Here is a 6,674-nt window from a genome sequence, read left to right as displayed (position 1 = left end):
TGAAAGATTGATCTGCCAAGGATTTATTCCAATAGTAGCCCACAGAAGGTTATGCAGACCATTCACAAAAAAGTTGGCTCACATACTCAATTTTCCACCTCTCAATTCAGATTTAGAGCTGTTACAGCACAGAAGGAAGTCACTCAACCCATCAAGTCTGCACTGGCTCTCCAAACGATGATTTAGTGCCATTTTCCTACCTTTTATCCATATGCTGACACTTTGATTATTTAAATAGAATCACTCCATGCCCTCGAGTGCCTTAATTGAAACTACCTCCATCACCCTTCCAGGTAGAGCACTCCACACTTGACACACTCATGTCAATAACAGAATTTTCTCACATCACACTGGCTTCTTTCACAAATCACATGAAATCTTTCCCCTCTCTGTCTTGATCCTTTCTTGAGTGGAAGGTTTGTCTCTGTCCAAATCTCTCATGATTTTAAAGACTTGTAACAAATCCCTTTGTCTTCTACTCTAAGAAGAAAGGTCCCAACCTCTCCAATCCATTTTCATAACTGAACTTTCTCATCCCTTAAACCATTCTTATTAAACCTCTTTCATACTTTCTTCAATGATATGGCACCCAGATCCATGCACAATACTCCAGGGGAGGTCTAATAACTTGCTGCACAAGGTTAACAAATCCTCTTCACTCTTTTACTCCCAGCCCTGATTATGAAGCTTTGAATACTGTATGCTTTATTGACTGTTCTCTCTACCTGTGATGCCACCTTGAATGATGTGTGCATAGGTCTGTCTGCTTCTGCATTTCCTTAAGAATTGTATCCCTTATTTTATACTGGATATCCATCTTTTTTCCAACCTATACCTTACACTTAACCAAACTGAACTTCATCTGCCACCTATCTAGCCATTCCACCATTATGGCAACGTCCTTTTGAAATTCCACACAGTCCTCCTCACAGATTGAAACTTGGAAGAATAGCACATTGCAGACAAAGTTTGAAACTGTCCTGTGCACACGGTGCTCTAGATCATTAAGGGTGCCCAATATCAACTCCTTGGGAACTCCATTACAAACCTTCCTCCAGCCCAAAAAATATCCATTTACTGTTACTCTGATTCATTACTCAGTCAACTTTGCATCCACAGTGCCACTATCCATTTGTTTCATGAGCCATAACTTGTCTTACTGGTCCTTTTCATGGCACTGCATTGAATACTTTGAAAATCCATATACACCACATATATGTTTTTATTTTTCCGTGAATGTGAGCGTTGCTGGCTAGCCAGCTTTTATTACCTGCCCCAAGTTGCCCTTGAGAATATAGTCGTGAACTGCTTCTTGAACTGCTGCAGTCCATCTGCTGTGGACTGACCCAAATGCCAATAGGGAGGGAATTACAGGACTTTGACCCGGCAATAGTGAAGGATCAGCGATATATTTCCAAGTCAGGATGGTGAGTGGTTTGGAAGGAAACTTGCAGGTGGTGGTATTACCATATATCTACTGCCCTTGTTCTTTTAGATGGTAGCAGTTACAGGTTGGCAAGGAGCTGCCTAAGGATTGATGTGATGTGAATTGCTGAAGCACATTTTGTAGATAGAACACATGGCTGACCGAGTATCAGTGGTGGTGAGAATGGTTGTTTGTGGATGTGGGTGCCAGTTAAGCAGGCTGCTTTGTCTAGGGTGGAATCATGCCACTTCACTTGTTGGAGTTGCATCCATCCAGCCAAGTGGGGAATATTCCATCACGTTACTAACCTGTGCTTCTTAGATGGTGGATAGGCTTTGGAAAGTCAGACAGTTAATTACTCACTTTCAGATTCCTAACCTCTGCCCCACTCTTGTTTGTACAGTTCTTGTATGGTTAGTCCAATTCACTTTCGACAGCATTACCCCATTGACCCTTTGTATTCCTCTTCAAAAAAAACTCCAGCAAGTTAGTTAGACATGATTTTCTCCTACTCCATTCATAATCCGTGCTCCCTAATCAATCCTCGATCCACAGTTTTCCATCTGACTTCTAACTGTAACCTGACTAATTGTTTCTTGAAGCTTTCACACACCTAAGGTTAAGCTGACTGGTCTGTAATTGCTGTGCCTATTACTACAACCTTTTTTTGAACTAGGGAAAATGTTCGCAATCCTCCAGTCTTCTGTCACCTCCAGAGTCTAAGGAATACAAAAAAGGATTATTTCCAGCTGTGCTCCTGCAATTTCCACACTCAATCCCTTTAAGATCCTTCGGTGCCTCTCATCTAGTTTTGGTGCTTTGTTGACTTTAACTAACACTAAGTCCAACTAACACATCTTTGTGATTAATTTCAAACATTTCTCATGACACAACTTCCACTTCTGTCACCATGGCCTGGGTAGCATCAAACTCCTTGGTAAAGACAAATGGAACATATTTATTGAATACCTTAGTTATGTCCCATGCTTCCACATGGCCCATTACATTGGCTTCCAGTTTCTCCTCATAAACACTCTTTGCTTCTTTGTTACAACTTTTCACAGCACCCCCTAACCCCCATCCCACCCCCACTTGCTCATCGAATCATCTTGGTTCTCATTGTAGTTTCTGCCTGTGACCGTCATAAGTACACCTGAGCTCCTTGACTTTCTAACTCCTTTTTCAACCAGGGTACTCTGGATTTTTTTTGCCCTACCTATCCCCTTTTTGAGATACTTAAATTAAATCTTTGAAAGGGGTAATATCTTCACTAGATTTATACCCTGTACAAACACTGACCGAACAATCCGCCATTCATATAAAGTTACTAGTTCAACTCAATCGAAAATTAATTCCAGACAAAAAATTAAAAATTACAAGGCTGCTAATTGGTACTGTGGTGAGAGATTTCCTAACAGCATTTAATGTATTATCAGCTAAACAATGCACTGCATAAAAAACATATTTTCTTCCTGACAACCGCAGAGGCACATTTCAATATTTGGACATTTTAAAAAACCACATTATTCAATATACTGTGCAAAGTTATTCATACATTTTTGAGACTATTAATTAATATTCCAAAGACAAAGAATTTCTATGAACAAATATGTGTTCAGCAACACTACATTAACCAGGAACAAAAGTCTGGCTTTTGAACAAAGATTAATATAGATCCACGAATAGATGCAAAACACAATGCAGAAATTGTTTGTTTTGCTGGAGGAATTTGCACAAAATTCTGCCAAAACGCATGACCTTTACTTTCAAACCAAGGGTAAAGCAAGAAATGTTTACTAAAATTAAACATATCACTCTCAATGAACTTCAAAACCAGCTCAAAGAAAGACTACAAGAATGTTTTGTATTAGAAAATCAGAGTCTGACTGCAAAGGGATTTCTTTTTGAAGATCTATGTATAAAATCCTGATTACCCAGTATGACCCCACATCTGGATTATATCAACTGCAGGAGTCATTATTTATTGTCTTTTTCCCATTATTATTCCACTGGGTTTGAAATGAAGTACAGAGAATATCATTTCTTTTTCAGTTTAATTGGTATATAGTCATGGTATCAATTATGATGAGGAACGTATAAACAACAATTACACAACTAGTAACTAAATCAATAACCAGTTATATGTAGCTCAATTTCTTACATTAACCTTGTATTCCTAGTTCGAAATACATTTTTTAAAAAATACCTGCATGTGCTACAGGCATGACTTGTTAAATAACACAGGATCAAAATCAACTGTACCAATATCAATTCAGCTTACTCATCTCTTCATTAAAATTTAATTTCTACTTAATTGAAACTCTACACAGAACTGCATTGATTTATAGCATAGGCTTAACCAATGACAGATCAGGGACAGTTTAAGTATTTAATGGGAGCTGGCATTGCAACGGAGTAATTATTGACATTCATTCTCAAACTGTTTCCTTTAAATTTATCAAACATTTGCGCAGAAAATACTATTGCTATATCACTTAAAAGAAAACTTGGACTGACAATGAAAAATCAATACAGTATCTAACTTCTAAATAGATTCTTAGTTTCTCAAGTATGAATTGAACAATACTTCCATTTAGCTTTTACTTTAATTATAGGACAGATTCAGTTCATTTTCGTAGCCTTTGATGTTCAAGTTTTCATATTCTGCTACAACAAGAGAATGGGAAAAATCTGTCTCCCCCTGCCACTGTTAATTTATCACTTAATTTCCTGCATGCATAGCCTATCTTCTATTAAGTCAGCCAATTTTCCTTTTCCAGCACAAGTCTGTATTTTATTCTTTTCACCATTTATTTCAATTGCAAGTGTGTTTCACAAGAAATAAAACATGACACTATTTTGAGTTCTAAAGGCAAAGTTTTACAAAAGGACGTTTCAGTTTCATGATGATTAAGCTCAACATATTAAAGTGTAACAAGTCGAATGAGTTTGCAATTGAACTGCACAGTGACTCTTTGCTCCAAGTCAAATCTTGGCAGAAGTGAAATTTCTTGACAAGTATTCTCTCACTGTTTAGATCCTGAGTATATGTTGATGCAAGGAAGAATTATTCTCAATGTTATAGCACATACACACATCATATCCAGAGTGTGACAATAGTGTAACACAATCGGTGCACCAAAGCAACCGTGTTTAGTCCAACACCAACATGGAAAGCTGCAAGAAATATGCACAATTTGAGCCTCAATGTGGGTCTAAAATATGAACACTTCAGACTTCAGGGAACCACAGGATCTAACATTTGGTAATCTACACAAACATATATTTTAACAATGGAGAATGCTCATTATTTTGATTGTCACATTTTCCTCAATAAAAGAGCTTGTTTACACAAAAACAAACCCGTACATTTTTTCCAAACATTTTCTAGCAATGATATTACATAAAGATACTTTGATAACAGAAATACTCCATTTATTATACTTTTTCTATTGAAATGTAATTGCAAACAATCAGGGTTTTCAGGAAGCAAACATAGTTCACTTACAGCAAAGGGACTATCTGTTCCATAACATCAGACCTATTGCCCATGTAGTTGTTTCATATTCCTGTTTTATAAATACCTTGTGATGTTTTTTGTCAAAGGAGCTACATAAAGTAAGTTGTTGTTGCTTAAACCCCAAAAGCTGGGTAGGGATGTTATCATCTGTGATTAAGAAACATGAATTCACTGATGGTATCTTAATGTGTACAATGGAACCAGCAGTAATAGTGATTAGTGCCACAAAAAGTATGTTATATGCAATTATTAATTTAAAACATAGTTTTCTTACTTTAGCAAATTAAATAATCTATAGTAAAGGAAAAGTACAAAATAATAAAATATTAAAGAAATTTAATAAAAGAAAATATGAAATACAATAAAGAAAAATAAGGCAGAATAATTTCTCCCATCACTGCAGGCTATAGAGCACATATTTACACAATATACAGCTATCACCACAACGAAGGGAAGATTGTTCGTGAACTGCTCGATAAAATCATAAACCAGTTTGTGATGAATAAACTTTCTACTTTCTTTGCCATCACAAATAGGAATGAAAAACCATTAAACTTCAACTTTATGTCGGAAAGGATAAGGATATTCATGTAAATTGATTTACTTCATAAGCGGAATACGGTCACAAGAGGTCAGTTTTGAAACTGGAGGGTGAAGTGTTGATCAAGAGCTTTGAAATGTTGACATACCCCCATTCAGTGCATTTCCTGTTCTGTAAATGGAATGTGACCCTATGACTAGATTCCAATCACAGTTCAAACAATGCAAGTGAAATGGAGAAGAAGTTGTTCTGATGCTCTGTTCGGTCAATGATGGTTCTCAGATGAAATAAAGTTATAACATCCTGTAGGAGAGCAAATAATACTCATGGCGTATTATCAAAAGTTTACCTGTTTCATATATCTGGTGTCATTTGTGTAGGTTAATGACTCCTTCACATAACCTCATCAAATGCATCATATAATTTATGACATTTTTTACAGCAGTGAGTTTGACCTGCCTTTTCAGTCTTATTCGCCAATTTACCCATTTATTTTCAGCAAAATATGAAACATAATTTTTGGCATCTGTGAACAATTACAATCAGCAGTGCAGGGGCTCAACTGAAATCTTGTATTAGGGTAACCAGGTCCTTGCTACAATTGATCGGATTCTATAGGTGAAGAACAAGTTGGCATTGTTTACCAGCAAGGGTGAGGCAAGTGGGGAATATTTGTTGTGGACAATATACGTTACATGCAGATTGCACAGTAGAGTTTTAGTTGCCAAGTGCCACAAGCAAGGGTCCATCACAGAGATGATTATCCTGCCATTAGGATTTCTTTAGTTTCTGCTCATGTCACGAAAATTCAAAACTGGGACCATCTGTTCTTGCTCAGTGATGGTTATTATATATGACACTTTTTGTTGGTTGCCTGCAGGGCTCCAAACAGGGACTGCACTGGAGCGGCAGATAATGAGAGAGAGACAGACAGACGCACAGACAGACATTGATCAAGATCGAAAAAGAGTGCGACAGAAACAAGTAAAGGGGGCACTCCTTAGATTGCATACCTCCATTACGTGTTAAATCAACAGGATGTCACTGCAATAATGCTACAATTTTGGTACCAACCAGTAACTTTTCAAAAGACATTTAACTTCCAGTATCAACTGAAAGAATTGCAAGAAAGATTTTTCATTTCAAACTGAAAACTTTTATTGTACAAGAGGAATGATGTTAAGAAC

The 6,674-nt window shown here is 36.9% G+C and overlaps 1 protein-coding gene across 1 annotated transcript in view; it reads right to left on the bottom strand.

Annotated features, from left to right (window-relative positions):
• LOC122549908 (tensin-3-like) overlaps positions 1-6,674 on the bottom strand; it is a 434,491-nt gene that overhangs the window by 315,765 nt on the left and 112,052 nt on the right. The window lies entirely within an intron of this gene.

The sequence above is a fragment of the Chiloscyllium plagiosum genome, chromosome 5, assembly GCF_004010195.1.
Source record: "Chiloscyllium plagiosum isolate BGI_BamShark_2017 chromosome 5, ASM401019v2, whole genome shotgun sequence".
Lineage (NCBI taxonomy): Eukaryota > Metazoa > Chordata > Chondrichthyes > Orectolobiformes > Hemiscylliidae > Chiloscyllium > Chiloscyllium plagiosum.
Note: the sequence above shows the minus strand (reverse complement) of the source record. Positions and strands in the feature narration are given on the sequence as shown.